Source organism: Martes martes, assembly GCF_963455335.1.
Source record: "Martes martes genome assembly, chromosome: 1".
In the NCBI taxonomy this organism is placed as follows: Eukaryota; Metazoa; Chordata; class Mammalia; order Carnivora; family Mustelidae; genus Martes; species Martes martes.
The window spans coordinates 81250419-81270586 of NC_137888.1; the positions used below are offsets into that span (position 1 = coordinate 81250419).

The 20168-nt window shown below is 38.4% G+C and overlaps 2 long non-coding RNA genes across 2 annotated transcripts in view; one reads left to right on the plus strand and one right to left on the minus strand.

Moving 5' to 3' along the window:
- Positions 1–330: 330 nt before the first annotated feature.
- The window catches only part of LOC308347813, a 32733-nt gene continuing 12895 nt past the window's right edge, over positions 331–20168 (minus strand). The window contains exons 5-7 of the long non-coding RNA XR_013967281.1: positions 14869–14943; positions 11766–11823; positions 331–897 (exon numbers count right to left, since the gene is read on the minus strand). This is a non-coding gene — a long non-coding RNA (uncharacterized lncRNA). The remainder of the gene's footprint in view (positions 898–11765; positions 11824–14868; positions 14944–20168) is intronic.
- On the plus strand, positions 9982–12954 carry LOC308347807. Its single transcript, XR_013967280.1, has 3 exons — positions 9982–10305; positions 11415–11522; positions 12272–12954. It is a non-coding gene; the product is annotated as an uncharacterized lncRNA (long non-coding RNA).

The following is a 20168-nucleotide window of genomic DNA, read 5'->3' on the forward strand; positions in this document are numbered from 1 at the left end:
TTGCTATTGAGATTTAAGATTCTACTCATGAATGGCCAAATGATGGATCCTTTAAATTAGCTATATTTGGGATGCCAGGGTGGCTCAGTGGGTTAAGCCTCTGCCTTCGACTCAGGTCATGATCTCAGGGTCCTGGGATCGAGCCCCGCATTGGGCTCTCTGCTTAGTGGGGAGCCTGCTTCCCCTCTCTCTCTGCCTGCCTCCCTACCTACTTATGATCTCTCTGTCAAATAAATAAATAAAAATCTTAAAAAAATTAGCTATATTTGAAGGAAAAAATCTTTATGGAGAGTTGTTTTTTTTTTTTTTTAAGATTTTATTTGTTTATTTGAAAGAGTAAGAGAGAGAGAGAGAGCACACAGGCATGTGTGCACACCTATGCATGGGGGAGGAGCAAGGGAGAGGAAGAAGTAGGCTCCCTGCTGAGCAGGAAGCCCCAGTGTAGGACTTGATCCCAGGACTGGGATCATGACCTGAGCTGAAGGCAGACACTTAACTGACTGAGCCACCCAGGCACCCTTCTTTATGAAGAGTTCTTAATTGTCTTATTGTAACCAAACTTAAGTTCATGTGCAGGACATCCATCAAAGTTGATCACTGAGGCATTGAGCATGTGGCAACAATTTATTTGAAAGGTTGCCAAATGAGGATATGGGAGAAAAGCTTCAAATTCCTCTCTCTGAGAGGGAGACTCAGGGATTTTTTTTTTTTTTTTTAAAGGCAGGCAGAAAAGAGTCTGGGTAAACAGGAGAGGAGCTATGCTACTCAAAATCAGATAAAAGAAGTAACCAATTCAGGGAGGTTTAATTCCATTTTGTTGTGCTCAAAGAGGAGGTCAGTGGTCCTGACTGGCTCTGGCTGGCTTCGTGATGAAAACTTGAGTTCCTGCAGAAACAACTAAATTAACAGTTAGTTGTCTTGGCATCAGGCAAGCATATTGTCTTATAGCAACATGGGGGCAGATGGCATTCCAAGAACAAACAGATCTTTGCCTGGTTAACTCCTTGCTTACCAGTTTTATTATTAGTATAATGGCTAGCCTTGGGGACTTTCTTGACAAGAAGGAAAAACAGAAATTAGTTAGACTTAAGACAAAAATTAACGTCCATATCCAAAGTAAATCCTCCTTCTCAAAATCTGGCTCCCCACCAACTGTTTTAACTTGTGTTCGTATCCTACACAAATCAGTCTGGCCTAATCTATAGGCCCCCAATACACAGGTTACTCCTGTAAATCCTTAAAAGCCAGGAAGAAAATTTAGGAGAGGCTGTTCTTTACACTTTTTCCTATTTTTCAGGGCTCTTTAATCAGGCTCTGTCAGCTTCAGACATTTTTATGCAATGTCTTTTGCAGATGTTATCCTATACCCCTCACTGAAAAAAAAAAAAAAAAAAAACTGTCCCCTGAACAGCAACAGATCTTTAAAATTATAAGACCCCTTACCTCCACTTTAAGAAGATCCTACCAAATTTAGAGAGAAATTAGATTACTAACCTTCACAACCCCTCCCTCACAAAGGAAACGGATAACCAAAATTTCTCCTTGGCCCTCCTACATTAATCAGCTAAAGGCCAATATTCAGGGGCTGATCCAAGCCGAGACTGAATTTTATACTCAGAAAGAAGGCTTTTGTTAAAATGCTTTATATAGACTTTACAAACGCATACATCTTTTGATTCCAACTTTAGTTAAAAATTTCCCAGATATAAAGTAGCAAACTAAATTAGAAAAGTGGGTCAGTCCATTGATTTTCAGGATGTAATCCAGTTCTTTGGGGAAATCAGAAAGAATGACTTTGTCTTGCAAAGCCTTACAAACCAGAAATGTTACTCTAGAAACCATTCAAAGCCTACCTGTCTTTACCAATCCCCAAAGCTTGCCTATTCGCTTCAAATGTTTCTAGATATTATAGAAGACCATGATATAGGACTAAAATTAACCTGTACTTTGGGGGAAAAATACATAACAAATACCCAAAACTCTTGGGACAAAAATTACAAATTGCTTTCTCTTAAGTTTTTATTTTTTTTAGTTCTTAAAATTTTAAATGCTTTTAAAACTTAAAATTCTTTTAATTCTTTAAGTTTTTATTTTAATTCCAGCTAACATACAGTGTGAGTTTCAGGAGTATAGTATAGTGATTCAGTACTTCCTTATATCACCCAGTGCTCATCTACAAGTGCCCTCCTTAATCCCCATCACCTGCTTAACCCAGGCCCCCTCACCTCCCTTCCAGTACCATCTCTTTGTTCTCTATAGTTAAGTCTTTCTTGACTTGTCTCTCCTCTTTTCACTTTGCTTGTTTTATTTCTTAAATTCCACATATGAGTGAAATCATATGGTATTTGACTGACTTATTTCCCTTGGCATTATACTCTAGCTCCCTCTATGTTGTTGTAAATGGCCAGATTTCATTCTTTTTTATGACTAATATTCCAATCCTTTTTCTCCACATCCTTGCCAAAACCTATTGTTTATGTTAGCCATTCTGACAGGTGTGAGGTGAGATCTCACTGTAGTTCTGATTTGCATTTCCCTAGTAGTGAGTGATATTGAGCATCTGTTTATGTATTGGTTTGCCATCTGGAGGTTTTCTTTGGAGAAGTGTCTGTTTATGGCTTCTGCCCATTTTTTCATTGCATTGTTTGTTTTTTTGGTGTTGAGTTGTATAAGTTCTTTATATATTGTGGATACTAAGCCTTTATCAGATATGTCATTTGCAAATATCTTCTCCCATTCAGTAGGCTATCCCCTAATTTTTGTTGATTGTTTCTTTTGCTGTGCAGAAGCTTTTTATTTTGATGTAGTCCCAGTAGTTTATTTTTGCTTTTGTTTCCCTCACCTCATGAGACCTATCTAGAAAGACACTGTTATGGCTGATGACAAAGATATTACTGCCTGTGCTCTCTTCTAGGATTTTTATGATTTCAGGTCTCACTTGTAGGTCCTTAATCCATTGTGAGTTTATTTTTGTATATGGTGTAAGAAAGTGGTCCAATTTCATTCTTTTGCATATAGCTGTCCAGTTTTCCCAGCATCATTTGTTGAAGAGGCTGTCTTTTTCCCCTTGCACATTCTTGCCTCTTTTATCAAAGATTAATTAACCATATAATTTTGGCTTTATTTCTGGGGTTTCTATTCTGTTCTATTGATCTGTGTGTCTATTTTTATGCCAGTACCAGAGTGTTTTAATCACTACAGCTTTGTAATATAACTTGAATTCTAGAATTCTGAATTTCCAGTTTTGTTTTTCTTTTTCAGGACAGTTTTAGCAACTTGGGGTCTTTCGTGGTCCCATACAAATTTTGGGATTATTTGTTCTAGTTCTATGAAAAATGCTGTTGGTATTTTGATAAGGATTAGATCAAATCTGTAGATTGTTTTGGGTAGTATGGACATATTAATAATATTTTTTCAGAACATGAGCATGGAAGATCTTTCCATTTGTTTGTGTTGTCTCTAATTTCTTTCATCAGTGTCTTATAGTTTTTACAGTACAGGTCTTTTACCCTTTTGTTTAAGTTTATTCCTAGGTAGGTATGTATGTATGTGTGTGTATGTATGTATGTGTGTGTGTACTGGTGCAATTGTAAATGGAATTATTTTCTTAATTTCTTCTGCTCATTCATGATTGGCTTGTAGAAATGCAACAGATTTCTGCACATTGATTTTGCATCCTGCAAACTTACTGAATTCATTTATCAGTTCTAGTAGTTTTTTGGTGGAGTCTTTAGGGTTTTCTATATATAATACCATGTCATTTGCAAATATGAAAGTTTTACTTCTTCCTTACTAATTTGATGCCTTTTATACCTTCCTCTTGTCTGATTGCTGTGGTTAGGATTTGCAGGACTATGTTAAATAAAAATGATGAAAGTGGACATTCTTTTCTTGATCCTGATCTTAGAGGAAAAGCTCTCAGTGTTTCACCATTGAGAATGATGTTTGCTGTGAGTTTTTCATAGATAGCCCTTATTATTTTGAGGCATTTTCACTCTAAAACTACTTTGTTAAGAGTTTTTTTTTTTAATGGATGGATGTTGTGCCTTGTCAAATGCATTCTCTGCATTTATTGAAATGATCAATATCATTTCTTATCCTTCCTCTTCTTAACATGATGTACCACATTGATCAATTTGCAAATACTGAACTACCTTGCAGCCCAGGAATAAATTTCACTTGATCAGGTAAATGATTTTTTTTTAATGTATTATTGGATTTGGTTTGCTAATATTTTGTTGAGGATTTTCCATATATGTTCATCAGAGATATTAGCCTGTAGTTTTCTTTTTTTGTAGTGTCTTTATTCGGTTTTGAATTTGGAAGCTTCCCCTTCCTCTTCTATATTCTGGAAGAGTTTGATTATCTTCTTTCAATGTTTGGTAGAATTTGGTGTTTGGTAGAATTCACCTATGAAGCCACCTCATCCTGGAATTTTGTTTGAAGCCACCTCATCCTGGAATTTTGTTTATTGGGAATTTTTGGATTACTGATTTAATTTCATTGCTAGTAATCAGTCTGTTCAAATGCTCTATTTCTTCCTCATTCAGTTTAGGGAGGTTATGTGTTTCTAGGAATTTGTTTCTTCTAGGATGTCCAATTTATTAGCATATCATTTTCCATAACATTCTCTCATATTCCTTTGTATTTCTGAGGTTTTTTTTTTTTTCCCCTTTTTGATTTTGAGTCCTCTCTCTTTTTCTCTCTTTTTTATGAGTGTGGGTAAAGGTTTATCAATTTTGTTGATCTTTTCAAAGAACTAGCTTTTGGATTCATTGATCTTTCGTATTGTTTTTTAAATCTCTATTTCATTATTATTTTTTCATTATTTTTTTCATATTTTTTCTTTATTTCATTTTTCATTATTTTTTTTTTAATTCATTATTTTTTTTTCATTATTATTTCCTTCCTTCTGCTAGTTTTAGGCTTTGTTTTTTCCTCTTTTTCTAGCTTCTTTAGGTATAAAGTTGGGTTGTTTGAGATTTTTTCTTGTTTCTTGAGCTAGGCCTTTATTGCTATGAACTCCCCTCTTAGAATACCTTTTAATGCATCCCAAAGATTTTGGACCATTGTGTCTTCATGTTCATTTGCTTTCATGTCTTTTTCTTTCTTTTCTTTTCTTTTTTAAGATTTTTTAAAAGATTTTATTTATTTTTGCAAGGGAGAGAGAACATGAGTGGTAGGGAGGGGCAGAGGGAAAAGCAGACTCCCCACTGAGCAGGGAGCCCAATTCCGGGCTTGATCCCAGGACCCTGGGATCATGACCTGAGCCAAAAGCAGGCAGTTAACTGACTGAGCCACCCAGGCACCTATGTTTTTTATTTCTTATTTGTTTCTTCATTGACCCATCTGTTGTTTAGTAGCATGTTATTTAATCTCCATGTATTTGTGCTTTTTCTAGATTTTTTTTTCTCATGGCTGCTTTCTAGTTTCATAGCATTGTGGTTAGAAAAGATGAATGTTGTGATTTCAATCTTTTCAAATTTCTTGAGATTTGTTTTGTGACTTACTGTGATCTATTCTGGAGAATTTTCCATGTTCACTTGAAAAGCATGTGGATTTTGCTCTGTTGTTGTGGAATGTTCTGCATATATTTGTTTAATCCATTGGGAAATGTGTCATTCAAAGCAACTGTTCCCTTGTTGATTTTCTGTCTAGGTGATCTGTCCATTGATGTGTGTGTTAAAACCCACCAGTATTTTTACATTACTATTGATTTCTTCCTTTATGTTTGTTATTAGCTGCTTTATGTATTTGGGTGCTTCCATGTTGCATACATAAATATTTACAATTGTTATTACCCCACCCCCCACTTTGGGGAAGATTTTATTTGTTTTAGAGAGAAGGGGGAGGCAAAGAGAGAATCCTCAAGCAGACTCCCCACTGAACACAGAGCCTTGATCCCAGGACCCTGAGATCATGACTAGAGCCAAAAATCTCAAGAGTCAGCCACCTAACTGACTGAGCCATCCAGGCACTCCTAAAATTGTTATACCTTCTTGTTGAAATGTTTACGATTGGGGCGCCTGGATGGCTCAGTGGGTTAAAGCCTCTGCTTTCAGTTCAGGTCGTGATCCCAGGGTCCTGGGATCGAGCCCCGCATCGGGCTCTCTGCTCGGCAGGGAGCCTGCTTCCCCCTCTCTCTCTCTGCCTGCCTCTCTGCCTACTTGTAATCTTTCTCTCTCTGTCAAATAAATAAAAATAAAAAAAAATCTTAAAAAAAAATGTTTACGATTATGTAATGTACTTCTTTGTCTCTTATTACTAGTCTTTGTTTTAAAGTCTATTTTGTTTGATATAAGTATTATTACCCCAGCTTTCTTTTCACTTCCATTTGCATGATAAATGTTTTCCATCCCTTCCCTTCCAGTCTGGGTGTGTCTTTAGGTCTGAAATGAGTCTCTTACAGGTGGCATATAGAGGGGTCTTGCTATTTTATCCATTTGTCAGCCTATTTTTTTGATTAGGTAGTTTAGTCCATTTATATTCAAAGTAATTATCAATAAGTTGTCATTTTCATACTTGTTTTATGGTTGTTTTTGTAGTTTTCTCTGTTCATTTCTTGCTATCTTGTGGTTTGATGGCTTTCTTTAGTGATATACAAAAACTAAAAAGAAAGAAATCCAAGCATATCTCCGACAGGCTATCACTGATCTCTGGTTTGATTTGTGGCTTGCCATTAGGTTTATATATAATATCCTATGTGTATGGCTGTCTATATTAAATTGATTGTTTGAACTGAAGTTTAAACTCATTCTAAAAGCACTAAATTTTTATTCCCTCCACCCCACATTTTAGATATGTTTTCATACTTTACATCCTTTTATTTATGAATGTCTTAACTGATTTTCCTAGATATACTTGATTTTACTGCTGTTGTGCTTTAATCTCCATACTGGTTTTTACAAGGGATTAATAGGCTATTTTTATCATGTTTATATATACCTGTGAAAACTTTCCCTTTCCTACTTTTCTTATTTCTGCTTATGTTCTTTCCTTTCCAAAGAATCCTCTTTAACATTTCTTGTAGGGCTGGTTTAGGTTTAGTGTTCATGCATTTCTTTCTTTCTTTTTTTTTTTTTTTTGGTTTGGGGTGGGGACCTGCGGTACTCCTTTTCTCTCTTTAAAGTCTTAACGATAGCTTTGTTGGGTAGAGTATTATTGGCTGCAGATTTTCCCTTTCAGCACTTTGAATATATCATGCCAAAAATCATCTGATAGTCTTGTGGGGTTTCCCTTGTATGTAACTATTTTCTCTTGCTACTGTTTTTTTTTTAATAAAGATTTTATTCATTTATGAGAGAGTGAGCAGGGGCATGAGCAGGGGGAGAGGGAGAAGCAACAGCAGATTCCCTGCTGAGCAGGGACACTGATGCAGGGCTCGATCCTGGGATCCCAAGATCATGACCCGAGCCCAAGGCAGACACTTAACCAATTGAGCCACCCAGGAGCCCCTCTTGATACTTTTAAAATTTATCAATTTTTTTTTTGGTCATTTTAACTATTATGTGTCTTGGTGTAGACCTCCTTGGGTTGATTTTGTTGGGGGCTTTCTGTGTATTTCTGGATCTGGATGTTTTCCTTCCCAGATGAGGAACGTTTTCAGCTATTATTTCTTAAATTTTCTCCCCACTTTCTCTTTCCTTTTCTGCAATCCCTATAATGTGAATATTACTATACTTGATGGTGTTACTGTATTCCCTTAACCCATTCTCATTTTCTAATATCTTTTTTCTTTTTCCCATTCCATTTAGTTGTTTTCCATTACTCTGGCCTCCAGGTCACTGATCCATTCTTTTGCTTCCTCTAGTCCACTATTTATTCCAGATAGTGTATTTCTAATTTCACTTATTGAGTTCATCTGAGTGGTTCTTTTTAATATTTTCTGAGATCCTCCACTCTTTTCTCAAGCCCAGTGGGTATCTATGACCATTACTATGAATTCTCTATCTGCATATGGCTTCACTCCATTTCGTTAAGTTAAGTTCTCTTGCTGTGAGTTTGTCCTGTGGCCTTATGGAGAAGAATTCCTATGGTGCCATGCAATGTGATGTCTCCTGGTCAGCAGAACCTAATGTTTCAGGGTTCTCTGTTATGTGTATTATGTGTACCTTGCTGTTGTGGTTGAGATGCATTTGACTTCAGTGCAGTTGTCTGCAATGGCTCTTTGATTATTATGGGCAGGGTTTGGGTCCCTGTGTTATTAAGGCGCCAGTCTGGGACCACCATGGGCTCGAGTTGGGATAGACCAGATGCCTGCCCTCAGCTCATTTACCACAACTGTGGCTGCATTGAACTGCAGGGTGCTCTCCCAGGATTGTCCCCTGAGAGGCTTTTGTTGGCAGGCATGACCTGTGGTTGGGACCAGATGTCTGCCCCAAGCCCACTGCTGGGGCTGCAAACTAGCATGTGTCATTATTTTCCACTTGGCATCAGTCCTAGGCATCAGTCACTTGGGAATGGTACTGGCCCCTCTCAGGGCTGTTTGTATACTACCATGCTTATGGTGCCACATTGGATGGACTCTTGCCTAGTGGGGCGGGTTGGATCAGATGGGATAGTCTACAGGAAAACACAATGGTGGGATGCACAGTGTAGGCAAAGTTTGCACCCATCTGCTTGTGGGAAGAGCCCTGCTGAGGGAAAATGCCTAGAGCATTTTGGAGGAACTCCTATCCAGTGTGGCTGGTTGAATGGGGGTAAATTCATGAATCTCCTATGAATTTAGGAGAAAGTGGCCATGAGGTTTGGCCTTGTCCCCATAGATGTCCATGTCTCTAGGCATTCTTGATGTGGCTTCTTGTCTAAGATTAACTATGAAAAGTCTGTTCTATCAGTCCTTGTGTGGTTTTCTGGGGGTATTTACAGTGATGTGGGTGTAATCTCCGTGTATCCAGGGGATGATGTAAGCCAAAGATCCTCTTACTCTGACATCTTGCCCGGGAGTTTGATTAGGTTATAGAATTTTTCTACAACCAAAAAAAAAAAAAAAAAACTTGAAAGACTGGTTGATTTGATATCTTGTGAAGTTTTTGTGGGTAATCTAAAAGTTTGTAGATCTACAAACTTATAAAATAGTTTCTCCACAAAGTCTTTTTGGTAGCCTGAAACCTTAAAGTTTTGTTAAGTAATGAATTCATCTAGATATTCAATGAATTAACTTATTTCCCAGTAAGAGAATAATAAAACATTAATTACTGACCATATGTTAATCTATTCTTTTGGCTTCCCTATCACAAACTTGAGTCTCTAGTAAATAGCCTTTTTTTTGAAAAAACTTTTATTGGGAGATTATTATAAAGAAGCACATATTTCTAGAAATGTATGAATACTTTCATAATTTGCCAGTCTAAAGATGCACTAGGTAAGTGTAACAGTTTACAATTGCTTATGACTTATTTTTCACTATAAAGTTTCTAAGGATTAAAAATTCTAATATGTGTGGTTTAGAACTACTAAAAGTAATAAAGGGAACCTCTCCATCTGCAAGAAAAGTAGAACATGTGTTTTTGATAGAGATCTTGAACTGAGACCATATAAAGAGGAAAAAACAAAAAATCTGTATGTGAAAAAGTCTTAAAACATTTGTGAACAACAAATCTTTAAAATGAATTTTAACGTATGGTCATGCTGGATAAGATTAAAATGATTTATATAAATTTTAATATAAAAAGCTAGTACAAAATTTTAAAAATTCATTTTTTCTCTGTTAAAAGACCAACATTTTCTTAAATGATTATTCTGCTTTTAATTATAAACAAAGGTTCCACTTGAATGCAATTGTGAGGGCCTGTATGAGAGCCTGGTTAGCCAGAGGAACTTACTTGCAAACCCCGGATATAGGGCGGGCCAGGCCAGATGGAGACATCCAATCAGTGGGGCGCACATATATTTACTGTGGTGAGTTGAAATCTCATTGGTCACCTGTGTGTGAGCAGGGCTCAACCACCTCTATAAAAGTTAGTCTGTGAGGCTGGGGGTGGGGGGAGTAGTAGGAGGAGTTAGAACAGCCCTTAGAGTAGCTGTTGGGAGCCGTTAGGGTAGTCGTAGGAGTAATAGTCATTGGGAGTGGCCTCGCTGCCCCCAGCCAGGGCCTGCCACGAACAGAAGCTGGAGCGGCCTCGACAGCGTGTGGCCTCAGGGTGGCGAGCGGCCTCGCCGGATCGGCGTCATCCAGGGAGCGGCCTCATCCGGAGCAGCATCATGGGGAGCAGAGTCTGTGTCCTCAGGGTCGTCGCCTCTTTGTCGTTGGGAGTGGCCTTGTCCGGGGAGCGGCCTCGTGGGGGTCGTCTTCGTGGCCTCTTCGTAAGAGACGGCCCCTACCAGTCGGTTTGATTTTTGATGCTTGGCGCGAAATAAAGCTTTGCTTGACTTTCGCTTTGCATCAGTCTCCTTCCTTTGATCACGGACCCTAACAGTAATCAATCTAGAAAAAGTCTGTTTTATCTTCATCAAGTCTTTGATTACTTAGAAAAACTATTTAAGTATCTGTATTTGCCTGTGAAGTCTTTGCCACTTTAGTTAAATGGATAATTAAGTATTGTTTTATAATGATCTGTGATCCTGTTTAATGAAAAGTCTTAATTCTAAAATGGAGTGTTTTTGAGTTTGAAATTTCCCAGAGGATCTCTGGAAGATTTTATTTATTTGATAGAGTGAGAAGCAGGTTTCCACGGAGCAGGGAGCCTGTACCGGGCTTGATCCCAGGACCCTGTGATTATGACCTGAGCTGAAGGCAGATGCTTAACCAACTCAGCCACCCAGGCACCCCGCCCTGGAAGATTTCAAAGCTTTGTTCTCCTCATAAAAGAAAGATGTTAATTATGTTTATTTGGCATGTTAAATTACATGGGAATCGCTGTCAAATAAGTGATGCTAAACCTTCTTAGATTATATATCCATAAATATAATTAGAATAAGTGTTCTAGAAATTATATTAAACTCCTAGAAATCTAATATGTCTGGGTATATTATATAATAGATAATTCTATGTTATACAATCCTAGTTATTATCCTAAAGTGCTGAGCATCACAGAAATAACCCAATTGTAATCAGATCTTTTCTGATTACCATTTCTAAGTCTTTTTATCACTTTTGTCACTTACAGATATTGTTTTACCTTGATGCTTTTGCAAAAGTGCTTCATATTCAAGGAGATTCAGGAAAAGAGTGATGAATCTCTAGACTACAGGCCTCTAATAAGTTAAGATCATACCACTGAACTAACTGAGTGTAAGAATTTAGAGAACTCTAATGAAGAGAAATTTATAGCTTCGTAAAACTAATAAGATCAAGATCAACAGAAGTTAATTACAAATGGGACTGAATAAATGGAGAATTATAATTTTTCTGAATTTTTGTTTGAAAAGTATTTAAAATACTTTTTGCTTTTTAAATTTTTTTTTCTTTCCAGATGTAGGAAAACCTTTCCTCAGCAATTTGGTAAATTATACCTTTGTAAGCAAAACTGAAACATTTATCTTCTGCCTACCTGATTCCCCCCAGGACTTGGAAACTCTCAGTGAGTAGTCTTACATACTCATGGAAATATATTTATGTTCAACTATAATCTGTCTTCCTTAGGACATAGTTGGGAACACTGGTTTTATTACTAAGGTTTTGATTGGAATGTCATATTTAAGAGAGATCTGGATAGGCTCAGATCAGACAGCTTTAAGGAACTAAGGTTAACTTTATGGAGCCAACAACATGCTTTGAAAATATCAGTGTGATACCTTGCTGACAGGGTTTTCAACATCCTTACCAGGTTAAGTAAAGAAGACCACTTTCAGGTGCAGGAACCTCAGGATATTTTGGGGACCCTGATAAGAAAGGAAGTAACTCAAGTCAGTAGGTATTGCAGGCAAAGCATGATGGCCTTATTTCTTAGGCTCAAGAGGCTATTAAAAATTCAGTCTCTGCTACCTTATGAAAAGTTCCAGCAAAGCAGATTTAAAAGAGCCTACATGATCACTCACTATTCTCCTTACGCTTATGCATGTAATCAAACTCACCGAAACAAACTGTCTTACTCTGGTTATAATTGATAGATATGGGAGTAATTATAGAGAGAAAAATTGTCTTAACTGAAACTCTGTGAACTTTTAGATATTAGATTCTGGTTTTGTTTTCTTCCTGTAAACTAGATCCTGATTTCTTCTAGTTTCCTCAAACATCTGGTTACATCTTTCCAAAGTAACATTTCTGATAATCTCTCCCATTCTTTTGACTTGAAATCATTGAAAAATAAAATTGCCCTTTTTTTTGAAGCACTGAAAACTGAATATGAATGACTTCATGGGACCAGAGAAATCACAACAGTTTATGTATGGATAACCTATGAGTAACCACACGGCAACCAGTACAAAGATCACCAGAGGCATGTAAACTGCAAACCAGAAAAATCTGATTGTGACTCCTTGGCTTCACTCTATCTAAGGGTGCTTTGAAACGGACATTTAGAAATCTTCTCAAGTGGCTACTCTCCGAACTGAGAAACTGATTTATGATTTGCTCCAATTATTAACCAGTATTTTCCTTTTCTCTCTATGGAAATGATGTATTTAATACTTGATTACTTGAACCACAGGCCTGTTTGTAGGGTTCCTAGGCTTCTGTACCTGCCAAGGCTCCCAGATGTCTCTTAGTAACAGGTCCTTCAGCCAGTTCATTCAGTTTAGCTCTGGTAAGGCAGGCCACGTGGAACACAATAGACCCATTAACCCAGTTACAGTCAATACCAACCCCTTTATAAAACCTGATCCCATTACAAGATGAGTCACTGATAACTACAGTAGAACACACCCCTGAGCCCTCCTAGCCCATGGAGACAGTGGTGCATAGGTTATGTTGGCCCTATCACTAGAAACCCCATTATAATAAAAATACTACATAGACTACCATGTTGTTAGAGAGTTCATAACAATGATACAAGGCTAGTCCACTAATCCACAAAAAAAAAAAAAAAAAAAAAAAAAACTTAAAGGGACCAATGGAAGCATTAGGAGGAAAATTAAACCCAGTTACATGGATATGCAGATTCCTAACAAGAGATGACAGACTACCCATGGAGGTTAAATGACTTAAGTTTCCCAATACAGAAAACATTCCTGGCATGGATGTAATAGATCATACTCTATGTAACAAAACATACTCAAAATCAGGAAAACCTTCAGAACTCTGAGGGGAACAAATTCATGTGCCTTCTACATACTGTTAAAAAGCCAGACAGGCCATATCGTTTCACATTAGATAATGGGGCCTGAAACACTCTCCCCAATCTCAGGGAACACTCCGGGATATAGGAATTATCATAACCAATAGCACACTGGATCCAGACACTATGACATGGTGAGAGACTTAGGTGGCACGTTCTTGGCTATCCCAATGGATGAGGAGAGCTAACCCATGACTGCATTTCCATGGGAAGGCAGAGGAGATCAGTTTGGTGGGCTGCCACAGGGATACCTTAGCAGTCCAGGAATGGTCCACAACCTTCCAACACGAGACACAAAACACAAAAACCGTATTTCCTATAGATTGAGGGCATCCTTATTTATGGTGATAACCAGGGCAAAAATAGAGTGAACTGAATCCCTTTCACTCAGAAAATGGAAAACTAACCCAGGTGAGGTCCAAAGACCCCAGGCTACCTAAAAGTTCTAGGCAAAATGTGGTCCTCTGAAGGCATAAAAATACCACACCCAGTCATGAACAATATAGATTGTGTATCAGCTCCTACCACAAAAGAAGCAGCTCAAACTGATAGGAACTATGGATATTGGCTACATGCCATACCACCTATGGGGCTAATATTGAAACACATTTATGAAATAAAGAGTAAGAGCAGGGAGTTTAGATGAATAGAGACTCAAGACACAACCTTTATTTCTTTGAAAAATGATGTCAGAATGTTTAAACATTGACACCAGCTAATGAGGACTCTAAATATAAACTAGAGTGCCTACACCCAGGAGAGTTTGCAGCAGCAGCACTGTGGACTGAAACACCACCGAACCCCCCGTTTCATCTGATTGGGCTTTACCCTGTGGAGTTCCCACTGTCTGAGAATATATACCAACCAATTGAAAGTCTCATCTAAACATTCTGTGAGGCCCTATGAAATACAGAACCACTGGCAGAAAATAAACCAATTATACTTAAACTCCAACCACCTTCTGGGGTAGGTAAAATAGACCCCTGACAAATAGATGACAAGTAGTCATGAGCATAGCATCCTAAGATAAAAATAGTACATATCGGAGTGGAGCATGCAGATGAAATGTTGACCTCTGTATTAACTGAAAAGAATGTCAACAATGCCAATAGTGGACGTGCTGGGTTTCAAGGCATCAGCTGGAGCACCCTGGTCCACAGCAATCAATGATGTATGGTGGATCAGGCTCCCTGCCATCATTCAGAGTATGCTGGCAGTCTGTGACCTTCAGAACTAAGAATGGTCTATCAAAATCAGGCTGAAGGTAATCAGGACAATAGACTGAATAAGTTGCCATAAAATTGGTAACTGAGCAGTCTGTTAAGGAAAATCATAATGATGTATATGTGTGTGTGTGTGTATATATGTGTGTATATATATATATGTGTGTGTGTGTGTATAAATACATATTTGGACCCAAGGCCAGTAGTAAATGAATAGCTCTTTGGTCAGGTCATGGCAGGAAAATGGGAAATAGGATATAAGAACATATGGGGTAAGGATATATGGCAGAAAATAGCTGTGGATGACATCTCTATAGTGATTACAGAGGTCTCTGCACATCAGAAGGACAACTCTGAAGTAACAAATTTTAATAACCAGGTAGCATATCTAAACAAGAAGGACAATGAAACATAAAACACAGACTCACAGATGTATCAACTGAGAGGATCACTGCATGGGCACATCACCAAATAGTCATGCTGGCATACATGGCACGAGAATGCTGTTGGAGAAAAGAAACATGTATATAACTACGGAGTAGCCTCAGTTTGAAATTAGGAAATGTGAGAAATATCAACATTTTGAAGCTTATTCATTCATTCCTTATTACATTAATGAGTCATCTGCGTAAGATCAAAGATAATCTTTCCAAATGACACAAAGTATGAAAAAAATGACACAAAGTAATTACATGGCCTAAATCAGAGAATAAACTATTTGCATGGCCACTGAGGGCACATAGGAAGATGATTACCCTATCTTTGCAGGAGAAATGATCAAAAATTCAATCTAAGCCTTAGAAATCTGGATTGCTTGCTCTGGTTTTCCAGCCATCATAAAATCAGATCAGGGCACCTACTTCACAAGAAAGCTAATACGAGAATGGGCTAAGAAACAAGACATAATATGGAACTTCCTCTTACCCTATAACCCAACCACCTCTGGATCAATTGAGAGGTGTCATGGCTTCCTTAAGCAAAAGCTTAAATTACTTACTAACAATCCAGAATAGGAAAGCTTAGACTATAACAATCTAAGAGGCACAGATCTAGAATGGGTAGAAAAACTTCCAGTGAGTTAATATTGCAGGCACCGACAGAGATAGGAATTAGCATTAACAACACTCCAGAATCTCAATTAGAAGTATTAACTAAAAAACATAAAAACATATGGTACTGGGGACCTACCACCTGCCATAATGACACCTACTCGGTGACCAAAGGAAAAGGCATATTACAGCAAAATAAAGACCATAATATGCCTCTGCAAAAGTTTGGCCATGTAGAACACCATTCTATATTTTATCAAAACCAGAAATATTTAGCATAATATAATGATGAGCGATTATGCTTGCACGAAGATGGTCAATAATGACCAAGACAACAATAGATTTCCTTAGATGGCAAGAACAACAAAAAAGAATTACAAATTTGTACGACACTACATTTTGCAATCATGACTCTCCTATGCATCTCTAACCCTATAAATACTAAAGAGGCCAGTGTAGCACGCTGCCTGCTGTCGATCCTCTTTTGCCTATTGTTCAGGACAGTCACCCCAGAAGGTACCACTTTGGCATAAACCTCTTATTTTGTTCTGAAGGCACTTGAGATCATGTGAGCTCAAGAGAAACTTTTGTCCCTCCCTTAACCACCCAGAAGAATCTAAATTGGTGCTCTTTCCTAGAATAAGGGTTAGTAACAGAAGCAAATTTTATCTGAGTGCCCCATCTGCATGGAAGGGCGAACATCTAATGACCAAACACCCACACTTCATACTGCCCTGTGAAGTGTATTCCTTTCCTCTGAAATCCCGGACTCCTGCCCTCTTCTCCTCAGTTCTGAATGACATATATACTCCATTGTGCTGGTCTTTGGAATTTCCATGTCTATGTGGATTCCCATATGTACACTATTGGATTCTATTTTCTCCTGGTAATCTGTCTTATGTCAATTTGTTTCTTAGTCCAGCTAGAAGGACTTTTGAGGGGCCAGGAATTCTTGCTCTGTGACACTCACTTTGTATACCATACTCAGTAAAGCTATGGATACTTCTCTGATATCTCCAGCAATAGCACTGTTCCAAAATGGAACGTCTGCTCCAGATACGCCTCAAGTCTATGACATCCTCTTCCTCCCCCATGGATTGCCATTTTGGCCACCTTATTATGACTAAGGACTTAACTGCATCACTAGCATCACCAGGCTCAGCCTTTCCTCCCCTCCCTTCACTGTCAGCACCATCTACTTAATGGGAAAACTTCAATCGGGAGAAACAAAATACTAAGAAAAGCTGATGAGGCACTTCAATATCTACAAGAATCAGTGAGGATCCTGATCAACACTTCCTACAATGTTGACATTGACTTGGATTGTAAAGATTGACGTGGATTACTGATTGTCTCGTGGTAATACAACACAGCATATAAGCCAAGTCTCGTTAGTACAGACTTCTACTTTTCCCTTACCTTACTGAATTGACTGCAACATTGGATACATGGCAGAGACTCTGAAAGTGGCCCCAATTTAATTCCTGATTTACTTTGTGTGGCAGTGGTTTATTCTAAAAGAGTAGCAGTTGAATATACTGAATGGGCTATTATATTTTTAAATACGAATAGGCCAAAAAAGATCATTTACAACAATCTCAACTTACACTGTTTAATCCATTGTCACCTATTAGAAAATTAGCAATAGATCCATGGGCACTGTTTCCAGACTTTGAAAAAAGAGCCAACTTGTAAGGTACATAGAGGCTATATAGGGAACTTAGCATATAACATATCATTATCCTTGGTGGTACACCAGCAGGCTTCTATCTTACACTGCAGATTTCTACTCCAAGAACATGGGAACCCATGTTAATAAGACCTCTCATGGTCATACTGGAACTGACATAATTGCCTATTCCCTGAAATTTTATATTCAGGACTTTCAACCAGATGCAGATCCCCAAATTGTCCTCAGTTTTGTGCATCTTTGTTACTGTGCGATTTACAACTATTACAACTATGCCAACAACAGGTTCACTAAAAGGAAAGAAACCTTTACAGTTCCTTATTGGACTGGCAAGAAGTTTGCCTGAGGAACAACAGTAGCTGCTTTTTCTCAATTCCAAATTGATCAAATGCCAGCTTTGTCCTGGTTGGGCACATAACTGGATAAAATTAGCAATATATTAAAGAACAAATTTTACACAGAAATATAGCAATGGAAATTTGACATAAAGCAGAAAATGCTAAAACTAACATAAAACTAAAAAGGACATAAAAGATTTTTTTTTTTTTTAAAGATTATTTATCAGAGTGAGTGAGAGAGAACATGAGCTGGGGAGGGGGAGAGAGAGCAAGAGAAGCAGGCTCCCTGCTGAGCAGGGACACCTCCCCCCCACCCCACCTGGAGGCAGGGCTCAATCCCAGGACCCTGGAATCATGACCTGCGCCAAAGGCAGACTCTTAATTGGCTGAGCCACCCAGGTGTACCGAGAGATGTTTCTTTGAATGTACATTGTGAATTGTCACCATTAAGATTGGTTGCTATGTGGAATATTCTTAGAACGGCTACAGTCTTGGGGCAAGAGTGGTCACCTGAGATAACAGACAACCCAACCAGAAGTAAAGCAGATACCATACATTCTAGGAGCTGTGCTTCAAGGGGAGACTGTGAAAACACAATATTGGCTCTCAAAGGAGGAAGGGGACATTGGGGTACTACAGTTTTGTGGCTTCTCGATATCAAAATGTCCAGAAAGCCACCTTATGATAGCAGGAAAACATGTACTGGATATGCTGGTGGAATGGATCCAAAATAACTTCATTAGTGTGAGACATTTGGACGTATGTGTAGTACAAGTACCGAGAACTATGGCCTAGGATGCCTCCTCAGCTAGTTACGTATAATATGGAAAACTGGACCAGGATAGTGTGCTCTAAGCCAAACCTCACCCTCACCTACTGGGAGTCCAGGGAAAAATACAGGACACAACACAATACCATGTATAAAAACAGAACAGGTAATAAATGTGACAACAGAAGGAAAAATATTATTTGAGGCCAAGAGAAGAGAAAAGGCCCATAAAAATAACTGGAGAAATCGTTCACATTGAACCTCTTAAAATAAATGTAAATCATGCATTAGAAAACTTAAGTAAAGGAACACGGGCAAGATGGGACTAATACAGTGAAAATAATTTTGCAGAACTGGAAACAGAACAAACACATGCTTTCCCTAGAATAATCCTAGCCTTAAATTCTGATGTTGTGCAGTCAGATATGTGCCTAATGGGGCCATGTACACGTGTACTTCCTGGAGCTTGGTAAAAATGATCTTTCCTTGGAAATGTCATTGTCAAAAAAGTTAAACTGCCCATTTAAGAAACTTATCTTTTGGTTGTTTGGAGATTGGATATGGTAAAGGGTTCCTTGTTAGGCTTATATTGTCATAATTAGAAATATGGTTGCTTAGGGCACCTGAGTGGCTCAGTTGGTTGGGTGACTGCCTTCGGCTTGGGTCATTGTCCTGGGATCAAGTCCTACATGGAGCTCCCCCTTCTCTGAGGGGAGCCTGCTTCTCCCTCTGCCTTCCACTCCCCCTTCTTGTGTTCTCTGTTGAATAAAAAAAAAAAAGGAATATGGTTGCTAAAACTGGTCATTAAACTGTGGTGTAAATGCATCTGTGTCAAAGGAAAAATACTCCCCAAATATGTTTTTTTTATGATTGAGAATGTCGAGTCACAAGGTGGATGGATATTTTTGTGAACTTAGATTTGCATAGGACATTAGGCCCTGAGCATAAATAAGCATGTGAGTGATTTGGAATCACTGGATGGATTACTGTATATTGGCTTGATTTGATTTCAAGTCCCCTAGTTTGGCTACACAATTGCAAAATGTGCATCTAGAACTGGTGAATATGTAAATTACACCTCAATTAAACTAAAAATAAAAGAAATATTACAAGATTACAAGAAATCAAGATTGTTACTGTACTGGCATATCATTTCATAAGAAATAAATGAACAATTATAGGAATACCATCATAAGAAAAAAAAAATCCCCTAGTTTATGACAAGGACTAGAAACAGTTGTTTTTAGAAGTAAAGTTGTTTTGACAGAACAATGAAGAAAGTTGTGTCAGGATGGCATCATCTCCTCTGTTCCCACCCTTAAGAACTTGGTACCTCAGCTGCTGAGGGGCCCCATGGGGGGGCTTCAGAATAAAAACATAAGAAGCAGCAACTACGGCAAGGGGACGTTTAGACTGTAACTGAGAGTGCGTGAGGACTATCCTGAGTGTTCCGTCTGGGCAAGGCTACGCTTTGCTGATCTAAACAGCTCTCTGAAGACCTTAGAGCAATTAGCTCCTCCTGAGATAACAGAACTCTTACCAACAGCGACAAAAGCTACACGGAGGCAAGAAGGTCATCGTGTGGTCATCACCAGTGGCCTTGATCTCTAGCGATGTGCTCTATCAGCAGAGGCCTCTTACTTTTGCACTGGGTGCTGGCATGTCTGCCCTTGGTTGGTTAAGCGCTCTCTTCCAGTTCCTCTAAAGGTACGCCTCAGTTTATTTACTTACTTAAAAGATTTTATTTATTCATGAGTGAGGGAGAAGCAGGCTCTCCACTGAGCAATGAGCCCAACGTGGGGCTTGATCCCTGGACTCTGGGATCGTGACCTGGGCTGAAGGCAGACACTTAATGGACTGAGCCACCCAGGTGCCCTACACC